Source organism: Amblyomma maculatum, chromosome 8 (genome assembly GCF_055883805.1).
Source record: "Amblyomma maculatum isolate TAMU_Amacu chromosome 8, ASM5588380v1, whole genome shotgun sequence".
Lineage (NCBI taxonomy): Eukaryota > Metazoa > Arthropoda > Arachnida > Ixodida > Ixodidae > Amblyomma > Amblyomma maculatum.
This window is the reverse complement of record NC_139351.1, coordinates 90,812,473-90,825,315: the sequence shown is the minus strand read 5'-3', so window position 1 is coordinate 90,825,315 and position 12,843 is coordinate 90,812,473. Positions and strand designations below refer to the sequence as shown.

Sequence of the window (12,843 nt, the reverse complement as noted above, 5' to 3'; positions counted from 1 at the left end):
CGGCGAGGCGAATTTAATAAACCATTGAACACCTTTGTTAACCAGCAGGTGCAGCTTGCGACCTGTCATCCCAAGCTGTGCACATATCAAAACTAGGCTAATGAATAATTCGCACGAGGACGATTAATAAGGACCATCCTTGTAGCCTTTGTTAATGTTTCGTTGCCTTCGAAAGAAGTCTTTTGAAAATATATATGTATACTCTCATTATTCTCAGAAATGAACATGATGCAGTACGCACACGTCATTCCCTTCACTGATCGGTCGTTATGTTCTTGTTCTTTCTGGTTATGTATACCTTCGTATTGCATGTCCTGCCACCACCCGTCGCATGCCTGTGTTCGAAATAACAACAGCTACAACGAAAAAGGCGAAATATGTGAATATAAGGCCTAAACGCTCCCGCCTTATTGACACAAACACCTATATCTTCCTTCCCGTTTACAGAGGGCGCATAGGCCAGATAACAACCTTGCTCCTGTATCAGGGCTCTCTCCCATTACCGCCTCCGCCGCACCATTTAGTTATCGCTAACGGACCTCCATGTGGCGGCCTCTTTCGTTCCCATTCGCATTAAACATGGAGGAAGGAAAAAGCTTAGGAGAGGCCCTGACGTCATTCTTTTGAAGCCCGCCGCGACCGGACGCTGCAACGTTTCTCCTCCTCCTTTACCCTCCGCGTTTTCTTTCTCCGCGAGGCTCACGTACCTAGGGCCCTTAGCAACGCTGTTGCTAGTGGCCCTAGTTTCCATAGCAACAGCGTCGCCGTTGATAAGGGCCCTACTTGGCTAACCCTAAATTTTGACGTTACTTCCGCCACACTTTCTCCAGTGCATTGGGAATGGCAAGGGCCTCTCCTAAGTTGTTTCTTCCTCCATGGTATTAAACTTGTGACGTAAGTGTTCTTTCAGCAGCATTCCGGGCAGTGCCACACCATTTCGTCGCCTGACTGGCATGCATCTGCTAGTCTAGTTAAGCTAGAGGGATTCGAACTGACGACCATAATGCAGCGATCGTTTTCGAGTCAAATGTTGCTGCGCGAGTGACCTTAATGCCTTCATACACGCAGGTGGTCTGAAGTGTCTCAAAATATTTTTTGTTATTCAGAGCGAGGTGCTCGGCAAACCTGTATGTTTATTCCCTATAGTTGGCGATGACGTCATTCTGAAACTGTAGGCCCGTATTTTTTTTTTTTACCTACAGCAACTATACAATAGTGTAGCAAAACACCACTGGAGGTATTGGATATTTGCTACATCGGTGTAGCTGGCGTATATGGTAAAAAAAAAAAAAAAAGAGCCCTTGTAACATCGCGGCACAGTGCTGCCACTACAACTATCACGGCTGCTCAAAGTCGGAAAAAAAAAAAGAATATTCATAAAACGTGGTTCTTTTTTCATACTGTGTATCTACAGAATTAACAGTTATGTGCTTATTTGGAGGCTTTTCGGGGTGTTTGCTATATTCTACAGGTCATTTTCCAAGGATTCCGGGGCCCAGAGCTAGCATGCAATGATGACAAGTTGCGAGGCTGATGAAATGTGATTTGTAAATACGCACGGGAGAAAAGTAAGCGCAAAAAGACAAACAAAAGAGAGGAGACAGGACAAGCGCGTTGTCCTGTTTCCTCTCTTGTGTTTGTCTTCTTGCGCTTACTTTTCTCCCGTACGATCACGAACCAACTAGCCCAGCAACAAGTTTTATTTGTAAATACGCTGTTCTTTACCCACCTTATTATATAAATCGGTAACATTAGCATTCTTCCGCCCCTTAATATGGGTGTCCAAGTAGCCCGAAAAGCGGCAACAACCCATGACCTTGCTCATATATAAGATCCCTCAATGCCCAGTACAGTCACCAGATTCGCGGGCGAGTGGCTAAGGCTGCTTGTTTCCGCGGATATGGGAGGCGGTGAGGTTCCTGGCGGGTGGATGTGCATATAGCGCTCCATGTCGGGGTTCAAACCCGCCGCCGCTGGGGTTGCTGTGCTTCCCGCCACCTTCCCGCTGCCTTCCAGAGGATGGCAGTTTGAGGGACGGTGCGGTTAGCAAAGTCCGACCGAAGTGTAGCCTGACGGTCTCGGAATCCTGGGATAGGAAGGGCTTCGCGCAGCCCCTCTACAAGAAATAATTTTTTTAGCGCGCAGCTCTTTGGCGCCCGGTCCTGCGTTTCGCGTCGTGGTCGGCGTCGTCGTTGGCGTTGGCTGTCCCTGTAACCAGCTCCGCAGCTGGGGCAGCGCGCGCTCCTTCCCCCACCCCCTCCCGCTTCCTCGTGGCGGCGACCGCGCCTATTATCTGATCGCTGCCTCCCCCCCCCCCCCCCTCCGCCCTCTTCGTGCGTGGCGGCGAGGGTGCTTTCCGGCTGCCGAAACGCCGGCTCGCTATCAGCGGATCAGGGTGCGTGCATCACAACCCGAAACGTAGAGTCACGTTCTCTTCACTCGCTAGCGGCGTCAGCGGCATCAGTCAGTCGCTGCTATCTGTTCGTCGCACAACGTTCCTACGGGCCCACGCGCTGCCTCCCGCAACCTGCCGATAACATAATTGCTCTCTTCATTTCTCCGACCACAAAGCTTCTTTCATGATAGCCAAGAACTTATAGGGGAGTGTTTCTTGAAGGAATGCGTGTGAAAAATTTTAAAAAGTTGTCTATAATTGTACATACGTGTCTTGCTCGAAATCTTTGCCTCAGTCTACCGAAAAGGTGAGACAGGTGATGAGCTGCGCTCAAATTTTGCATTAGGAAGTAACGTAATCGTCGGCACTTTTTTTTTTATTTCTTATTGCTTTTTTTTTTTTTTTTTACGTGAAACAGTCTACACACTGTGGTAATTGAGTGGCATGTTCTACAGCGGTAATGTTTGATGCGGGGAAAGTGTACATAGGCCATGAAGACCTAATGCACACTTAAATCGCATGCAGCACTTGAGAATTATTGCTTTTAATGTCTTGTGATGTGTGGGAAAATTCAGCCTAACGTCGTCCGAAGACTGTGGCGAAATTATCTCTGATTATAAAGCCGTACCTATCACAAAACTTTGGAACGTTTTCGTCCGAGCTGTATATACAAAAAAAAAAGAAAAAAAAATTTCCCAGCCCCGTTGCTCACGTGGACCGCTAGGACACCGGCGCAGTTTTCTGTTTTCGCGTGGTGCTAGTGTAGCGAGAGACCGGAAAGCGTGGCGTGATATGGTCCATAGGGTCACGATAAGTCGGACACGACTCAACGACTGAACTGAACTGAATTTAACGCAAAAATTATATCCCAGTTATACCTCGTAACAGTTGCTAGCCAACGGTCACGTGGCATGGTGCCACGGTGCCAAGCCGACGGCTTGAAATGCTAGCGCAAGTAAAGAAAAAATATTGCTGCGTACATGCAGGGGCTGCGCGAAGCCCTTCCTATCCCGGGATTCCGAAACCGTCAGGCTGCACTTCGGTCGGACTTTGCTACCTGCTCCGTCCCTCAAACTGCCATCCTCTGGAAGGCAGCGGGATGGCGGCGGGAAGCACAGCAACCCCAGCGGCGGAGGGTTTGAACCCCGACATGGAGCGCTATATGCACATCCACACGCCAGGAACATCCACCGCCTCCCATACCCGCGGAGGCAAGCAGCCGTAACCACTCGCCCACGAATCTGGTGACTATATTAGGCTTTGAGGGATCTTATATATCAGCAAGGTCGTGCGGTATTGTCGCGTCTAATGCTGCTTGGAAAAACATAAAATAGGGGTTTGATGCGAAAGATTTGATGTGTCCCATCAGCGACTTGAGTTCTTCTATGCCACTGCGAAGACGCGGACACAGTTTTAACGCGAAAATGGCAATACCCCCGTGTCGAAAAAAAAAAAAAAAAAGAAATGTCTGTCAGTGGCGTCGGCGGCGTCCATTGTATGAAGTCTCGCAGCCTTGACAAATCATGGGCATGCATGTGGCAGATTTTCATTGCGAGAGCGTTAGTACTACGTGGAAAAAAGTTTCTAGCGTCATCGGAGTGTATACGTTTCGAAGTCCCGCAGGTTAAATAAATCCCTAGCATGCCAATAGCATATGGTACAGTTTGCAGGTCCTGGACATGGCCGAGCGGTGATATAGGTCGAAGGTGCAATGGCACGCCGGTGCTCTTTTCTCTTTCCATCGTCGAAGTCGCAGGACGTGTGATCCGTCGGCGGGTCATATGACGTCACGAGACCAAGTAGAAAGGTCGAGTTAGAAGGAGCTGCGAACTCGGGCAGCTCCTTTTACATGCAAGGGGGAATTGGCAGTTCGACATACGGGACCATTGGAGAAGCCTCCCTTCTTCGATGCCTTGTCTAGCGTTTTAATCCGATGACAAAAACTCAGGCGCGTGCCGGAGCCGGCGACACGGGACGATGATGATGGTATGTACAAATGCAAGAGGAAGATCATGGCATGCAATAATTAAAGAACATCCACGGAAGGCTCACAATATCTATACGGTATCCATCTCTGTTTACCTTGGTCTCAAGGGACATGACGTAGGTATCGGTGCCGCCATTCGCACTATGTATTCAAACGGACTCTAACTCGCAAAAGAAATCACAAACGAAACTAGCGGAATATTAAGATCCGTCTTTAAGGGCATGACGCGATAGCACTTCTTCGTTCACGTGCATGTGCTCGGCGCCAAAGAGGGCAGACAGGTTGATTTCTTTTCCGCCTTCCCACCTGAAATGGGTAACCCGAGTTGTCAGCTCCTCCCAACTTTCTGAGACCATGGATTAACGAGGTCTTTAACGCTATCGCATTAAAGCTTAGTTGTGGTTTAGCTCTGATTAACCCTAGTTCAACTGCCAAAGCAACGGCGGAAGCTTCTTTTGTCTTCTACATTATTCCCCTATCACGCCCTATCAGTGTAAGGTGCTACATTATTGGGGACACTTAAGCTCATCCTTTAAGGGTATGAGGCGAGAGCGTAAGCTACCAGCCCACATATAAAGTCACGCTTCAACCAAGCCGTGTGGACGTGCCTGCGTGTCGTAGAGGTAACGAGAATACAAATGGTTCAGGCAGGCTGATTCTGATATCACCCTCCCATATGAAAGGAGCGAGCCGAGTTGGCAGCTCCTGCTCGTAGCATAAGGGTAATTTGAATTCAAATGTCATGGCAGGCTGATGTTTTTAATGAGGAGACCGTAGCTACGCCTCTTCACGGCGTAGCTGCGGCCACCCGAGATCTCGCTTTAGCTGTCGTAGTATTGCTTTCGCAATGAAATTGATCTTGAGAAAAGGAACAAGCGCAGTATAACTGTGTGATCTCTACATGGCACCGTGAGGGAATGGATGAAGATAGGAGTAAAAGAAGAAAGAGAAGACGTGGTGCCGTAGTGGAGGGCTCCGGCTATTTTAAGCCTGTATATTTTAACGCGATAAATTTAAAGGCTTCCTTCAGACAATCTCCCGTGGGCATCGTAACGAAAAATCAGGAGCATGGTGCTGTCAGCTGGTAGCTGACAGCTGACATGTCCACTCACTGATTGGACGCACGGTTATCTGACGTTACGTTTGGCAGGAACTGCCAACTCGAGCCTCTCCTTTCACATGGGAGGGTGATATCAGGATCAGACGGCCAGGAGTCTTGCATTCACGTTACCCCTATAGGCCATGCAGGCATACGGCTCGATTACGCGGGTCTGGTATCCTGTGTTATTGCGTTGTATACCCTTAAAGTCGGAGGTTGTCTCCCATAATTTTTATTTTCTTTTGTCCCTTCTGTTAGCGTTAATAGTATACGGCAGCAGCAATAGTAATATTCGTTGTAAGACACTCCGGAGGACAGACCAAGTGCTCAAAAGGCGCTTCGCTTGCCATACCGGACCTTGGCTGACCCTCCTCATGAGGCAAAGCCGGCCAACTATGCCTAGTTGCCACTTTTTATAATCATTTGCATACGTGTTGCGATGTGTGGTGTTCTCGAGTTCAGTTTCACAGGCTGATGGGACCCGGAGCCATGTTATAATGATTAGTAAGTATATCCTGCTCACAAGCCGCTTTGTTATAAGTAACATCGTAATCTTAAAAGGTGGCCTTTATTATACGCGACCGCGTTTAGCTCCCGTTCTACAGTACGCCCGGAATTAGTTCGCGACGTGTATAGAAATTCAGGATTGGTCGAGAGGATCGTGACGTCACAAGTAACTCAAATTGGTTGAAACATCAGATAAATTTTAATTTACAAGGTAGCAACATGACCAGAAAGTTATGACATTCACTAATGTAAATTAATTTCGCCTAAAGAATTCTGTGAAATGGGAATCCAACCCGGAATCGAGTGCCAGACGTCCCTAATAATAATAATAATAATAATAATAATAATAATAATAATAATAATAATAATAATAATAATAATAATAATAATAATAATAATAATAATAATAATAATAATAATAATAATAATTCGTTCACAGGAAAAGGCGTAGTATCTGTCACACTTGTTGTGCGGACACCTGACCCAAGCCGTAAGGGAAGGGAGGAAGATGGGAGTGAAAGCGGAAAGAGAGGAATTCTGGACGCGCTACCCTAAGGAAGTCCAGGCATGTTCGTGCGACTTGTTTAAATGGCCTTGTGATAAATGAAAGAAAAAAGGGGGTGGGGACAATTTATATACCTCCGCTTTTAAGGACATGACACGACAAGGCTATAATGGCACCTGTCTCAGGTTTATCTATTTCGCGTATACGTGCACTTCGCTACTCGTTTAACGCCTTAACCCTTGTTCCTGTACTGTCTCACGCATACTTATTGGAATGCATTCGCAAGCCAGGTCACGCAGTATTAGAGAGATTTAGTTTACCGGATCCGCGATCCGCCACCGTGGCCCTCTACCGCACGTGGGCGGGGCGCACAAGCTGATTGGTTCCGACGCGGCAGGTCTATGTGCCGACATCAAGTATGTGGCGCCATCTATCGGCGTCAAGGGGATCTGGGCATGCGCAGTGGAAAGCACGGTGGCGGATCACGGTAGCAGATCGCGGATCACGGTAAGCTAAATATCTCTATTGTCGCGCTTAGTGCGACTTAGAGAAACGTAAGAGTCGAGCAACACTTAAGCTCCTCCTTCAGTTATAGATTTATGAAACAGTAGCGTTAATCGGTGCCTTCAGTGGCCTTGGGTCGTCTTAGCGTACTATTTTGCCGACGCGGACATTTTTCATGCTTTTCTTTTATTTGTCATAAAACACGAAGGACTTTTCTTTAAACCAGTCGAGCGGACGTGCGGTAACTTGATTAGCGGAAGTTCAGTTGAATCGCAAATCGAGTTCGAGGTCCGATAGTCGCGCGTGGTTTCGGTTATCGTCCCGTCACAATTTGAGCTGAGCGAAATTAATTGGCTAATATTTTAATTGTATTTCAGTCACAATGCGAACTTGTAGTTGCAATTTATCTGACGCCTTAATCAATTTTCATTCCGTGTGTCGTCACGACTATCGCTAAATACTTAATTTCTCGGCGTGGAGCTAACTATACGCCGAGTTCTCTGCTGAACGAGAGTTGAACGTTTTCACGTGATAAAGGATACACTACCTGTTAAGGCCACTTAATTATTTATCAGCAGGTAGCTGCTGTAGCGGGTGGTCGCTAATCATGTTCCACCAGCTCCCCAACTTCAAATCATTACGTGCCTCCGGGCTCCACAAACGCGGGAAACTGACATGCAGACATCAAACAGTACGCAGACAAGCAGAGAACTGTCAAACTGGCATATGCCTAGCTGTCTTCGCCTCGTGATGAGATTGAGCACGCAGCTGCATGTGGCAGGCGAAACACGTTCTAGGCACTTGATTTGTGTTCTAAATTTTCTTTTTTATTGCTACTCCCACTTCTACTACTGCTCTTGTTACCATTATTATTACTGCCATTACTTCGATTGCTACACATTACGGCATATTTTTCTCAGTTTTCTATAGTCTGGTTTTCTGCCCACTTATAGACGGCCTCATGCCTATGTAAATAGTGTGTGCACATAACTTCCTATACAAGAACTCGTACGCTTTGTTCTTCAAGAAAATTGCGTTGATTACCGCGTGTTGTAGGGCATGGAGGCTCAATCATTATTCTGTTATAAATACATTGTGGATGGAAATATTCCGAAGTTTAGTTGAGCTTTATGTTCGCCTTTGAGTACGGCTGCATGCTCGGCCTGAGGTGAGTTGTTGTTGTTGTTGTGGCTGTAGGAAGAATGAAAAGAAAATGCACGGGCCTGCTACTGGCTCTGTAGCTGACCCACCTCCGCTGCCTCGTGCGAACAGAAGAGAAAATAGAGAAGAAAGAAAAAGAAAAGGGAGAGAACGACGCGCGCCGCAACAGCCGTCGTCCACCACCTAAGCGGTGGCGGGTGCAATGACGGCCTACAACAGATAACAATTTGGTGGCTGGCTAGCCCCCGCAGCAAGCGGCGGTGACCTACCGTCCCAGCCCCGTAGGGCCAGGAACAGCCACCTTTCACCACCTCTCCACCGCCTCCCGCCCCCCCCCCCCCCCCCCCCCATGACTACAGAGATCCAAGTGTGCCGGTGAGTTTGATTCCTGCCTGAAAAGTGGGTGCCAAGTTAGCAGCTCCTGTAAGTTCATACGTCACATGTTGTCTCGTGACTTCACACAAGTAGGCGACCAATATCAGTGACGTGCCATGTATACCATTTGCTAAGCACCGCTAGTAGAGACGTGCTCCTGAGGAGGCACACACAGACGCGCCACCTGTAATCCACGTCACCGCTCAAACACCACCTGCCAGAGGTACGCTCGTCATTTTTGTGCCAATTGTTGGGGTTTAAGCGTGGCTTGAACCTAGTGATACAGCGAAAGCTGTGAGTGTTGCAGCGAATGTTTCTGCGGACACCTGGATTTCATGTGCCGCCGTCACAAAGTTCGAGCGAACCTTCTGTCCTAGCAACTCGCTGTTGTGGTTCGCCTCTACCAACTACCGAGTTATCTGTCTTCTTCTTTTTTTCCTTCTTCTTTCCTCCTCCAACTCCTGGGCCAGGTCTCGGTCTATACCTCGTAACAGTTGCTAGGCAACGGTCACGTGGCATGGTGCCACGGTGCCAAGCCGACGGCTTGAAATGCTAGCGCAAGTAAAAAAAAATATATATATTACTGCGTACATGCAGGGGCTGCGCGAAGCCCTTCCTATCCCGGGATTCCGAAACCGTCAGGCTGCACTTCGGTCGGACTTTGCTACCCGCCCCGTCCCTCAAACTGCCATCCTCTGGAAGGCAGCGGGATGGCGGCGGGAAGCACAGCAACCCCAGCGGCGGAGGTTTTGAACCCGGACATGGAGTGCTATACGCACATCCACACGCCAGGAACATCCACCGCCTCCCATACCCGCGGAGGCAAGCAGCCCTAACCACTCGCCCACGAATCTGGTGACTGTGTTAGGCTTTGAGGGATCTTATATATGAGAAAGGTAGTGTGGTATTGTCGCGTCTAATGCTGCTTAGAAAAACATAAAATAAGGGTTTGATGCGAAAGCTTTAATGTGTCCCATCAGCGACTTGAGTTCTTCTATGCCATTTCGAAGAAGCGGACACAGTTTTAACGCGAAAATGGCAATACCCCCGTGTCAAAAAAAAAAAAAAAAAGAAATGTCTGTCAGTGGCGTCGGCGGCGTCCCTTGTATGAAGTCTCGCAGCCTTGAAAAATCATGGCAATGCATGTGGCAGATTTTCATTGTGAGAGCGTTAGTACCACGTGGAAAAAATTTTCTAGCGTCATGGGCGTGTATACGTTTCGAAGTCCCGCAGGTTAAATAAATCCCTAGCATGCCAATAGCATATGGTACAGTTTGCAGGTCCTGGACATGGCCGAGCGGTGACATAGGTCGAAGGTGCAATGGCACGCCGGTGCTCTTTTCTCTTTCCATCGTCGAAGTCGCAGGACGTGTGATTCGCCGGCGGGCCATATGACGTCACGAGACCAAGTAGAAAAGTCGAGTTAGAGGGAGCTGCGAACTCGGCAGCTCCTTTTACATGCAAGGGTGAATGGGCAGTTCAACATACGGGACCACTGGAGAAGCCTCCCTGCTCCGAAGGCTGTAGGAAAAAGGAAAAGAAAATGCACGGGCCTGCTACTGGCTCTGTCGCTGAGCCACCTCCGCTGCCTCGTGGGGACAGAAGAGAAAATAGAGAAGAAAGAAAAGGAAGAGTAAAAGAAAGACGCGTGCCGCAACAACAGCCGTCGTCCACCACCGTATCGGTGGCGGGTGCAATGACGGCCTACAACAGATAAAAATTCGGTGGCAGGCTAGAGCCGCCGCAAGCGGCGGTGACCTGTATACCTGCCCCAGCCCCATCAGGGCAGTCCCTCCTCTCTTTAAGGTGGCATAAAAGTGTCCACTTCTCTGACCACAAGGCTATGATGACTACATTGAGATCGAAACCTTCACTTGAGATAAATGTGTATGGTTACAGGACATGCCACGTATGTGGTCTACGTCATGTCAAATATAATTTTCACCGTACAATAAATGGTTCAGCAACGAGCATGTTTGTTAACGAGGATCCGCGAGAGAAGCCGAGGACGGTCGCGTCGCGTGATGCCCTTAAAGCCGGTACGTAATCATCACACCCTCTCCCGAGAAAAAAGAAAAAGATTAGTGGGGCTCAGCAGTACGCAGTTCTCCCAAGTTGCGAGGCTGAGGGGATATGTTCAGTCAACGCGCTGTTGTGTGTCACTGTTTTATGAATAATAACGTAATGTTAATAGTCAGGTGTAACCATTGTTAGACTAACTTGTGTAAGAACCTCGAAAGACGGTAACATCGCATGACCTTGCTCATATATAAGATCCCTCAAAGCCTAATACAATCACCAGATACGTGGGCGAGTGGTTAGTGCTGCTTGCCTCCGTATATATGGAAGGCGGTGAGGTTCCTGGCGGTTGGACGTGCTTATAGCGTTCCATGTCGGTGTTCAAACCCTCCGCCGCTGGGGTTGCTGTGCTTCCCGCCACCTTCCCGCTGTCTTCCAGAGGATGGCAGCTTGAGGGACGGGGCGGGTAGCAAAGTCCGACCGAAGCCTGACGGTCTCGGAATCCCGGAATAGGAAGGGCTTCGCGCAGCCCCTGCATGCATGCAGTGATCTTTTTATTTTTTTTTGTCATATGCACTAGTCGTAATTGGACGAGAGCTTTACAATGGCATTATTTTTTGCAGTTGCTGTGTTTTAGGCCGTAAAATCTTAACATGCGTCCATTATTAATTTAAACAGCGCGAATACGAAGATAAAGGACAAGAAAAACACAGTACAAGCGCTGTTTAAATTAATAATGAATAGTTTTTCTTGTACTTTGTCTTCGTATTCGCGCTGTTTAAATTAATAATGAATAAGTATACCAACTCGCCCAACAAAGTATCTTGGTTAACATGCGTCCTTACATTGTATACAGTACTCGACAGTTTTGCGACCTCGAATGTTTTTAACCGCCAGACTCGGCAAATTGACGCGAACGTTGTCCGGAGACTTTTGCAAACCTGAGGCTGTACCTGAGCTGAATCTGGGGTTGAACGAGAAGCTGAAGTTGTTCGAAAGCTTTCATGGACTTCTACAAAGGCTTCCTTGGCTGGAAGAGCCCGAGAAGTTATTACACTATACTTGCATTCCCTTACGGCTCACACGCAGGGTTATGTGCGTCCGTGTTCACAGCAGTGGATGAAAGTTGCGTTCAAGCTATCGGTTAATCGGTATAGTCGTTATGCTGACTTGCAAGAGTTACGTGAGTTGACATTTCTGAATGTGTGGCAACACTGACCAAGATGTGTACAGTTTCTGTCATACTTAGAAGAAACGCGGCAACGCGTGACTACTAGCCTCGTGAAGCGCTGCAGCTGTCAACCGGTAAGAATCGGTGGCAAAGAGGGAGTGTATGCTCAGTAACCGCTACTAGGTGCTCGGTCCGCGCATGCGCCAGTTGCTGCACATTGTTTACGGCGTTCGGCGGCCACGCTTTTTTAAACGCGGTGATCGCGTGATGCCGTATTCTCTCAAATAAGTACCGCACCATACTGTACAACCTCCGTCAAAAACTAATGGAAGATGACTTACAGACTGCGTTAGTCTTGCGGGGCCAAGGAGCCACGTATTTCGTCTTCAGCATTTGACACAGTGTAGAGGGAGTGAAAGCCACGGCAGGCGCTCGTGCCGAGTTTGCTTATAAAATTGTACCGAAGGTGCAGCTGTTTATCAGTGGTTATATACGAGCTAGGCGGTAGGACATTTGGTGTTTGATATTACTGCGCGAAACTAGGAACAAGAAGTAGACGGAAAACGCAACGCCAATGCTTGTAGACAATTTAGTAACCCACGTTGCAGAAAAGAAATAAAGAAAGAAAATAGAAAAGAAAAAACACTTGAATATAGATGTGCCTGAGCCATCGTTTGTCAATCATTCTGCTCTTTCCGCTTCTTCTTTCTCTGTAAACTCTGCATTGTTGGCTTAAAGATGCTTTTGAACTATTTCCGCAATGACTGGTAGTAGGTCCGCCGGTCCTTTCTCTAGAGCGGTGGGAGGCTATACTGGCCAGCTCAGACCCGATGATACAAGTTCCGGCTACTGAGTGGGCTCATAAGGTCGCCGAGAGCAACGGACTTGAGGCCATCTAAGTGTATAGTGCCCACAAATCGTTCATTGCTGACAATACATGCTTTCCAATCTAATCCAAATCCGCAGTGACATCTTTCTCAGTGAACTGAATAGAGTGCACGTGGCACACGCGCAGCTGTTGGGCTGAGTTACTGTAGTAGCCACCGACGATTTGCCTAGTTCTGTTTGGTGACGATGCTAATAGGACCACATCAAAGAAATCATCACTGAACTAACATTT

The 12,843-nt window shown here is 48.0% G+C and overlaps 1 protein-coding gene across 1 annotated transcript in view; it reads left to right on the top strand.

Annotated features, from left to right (window-relative positions):
- LOC146181784 (uncharacterized) overlaps positions 1 to 12,843 on the top strand; it is a 397,304-nt gene that overhangs the window by 181,094 nt on the left and 203,367 nt on the right. The window lies entirely within an intron of this gene.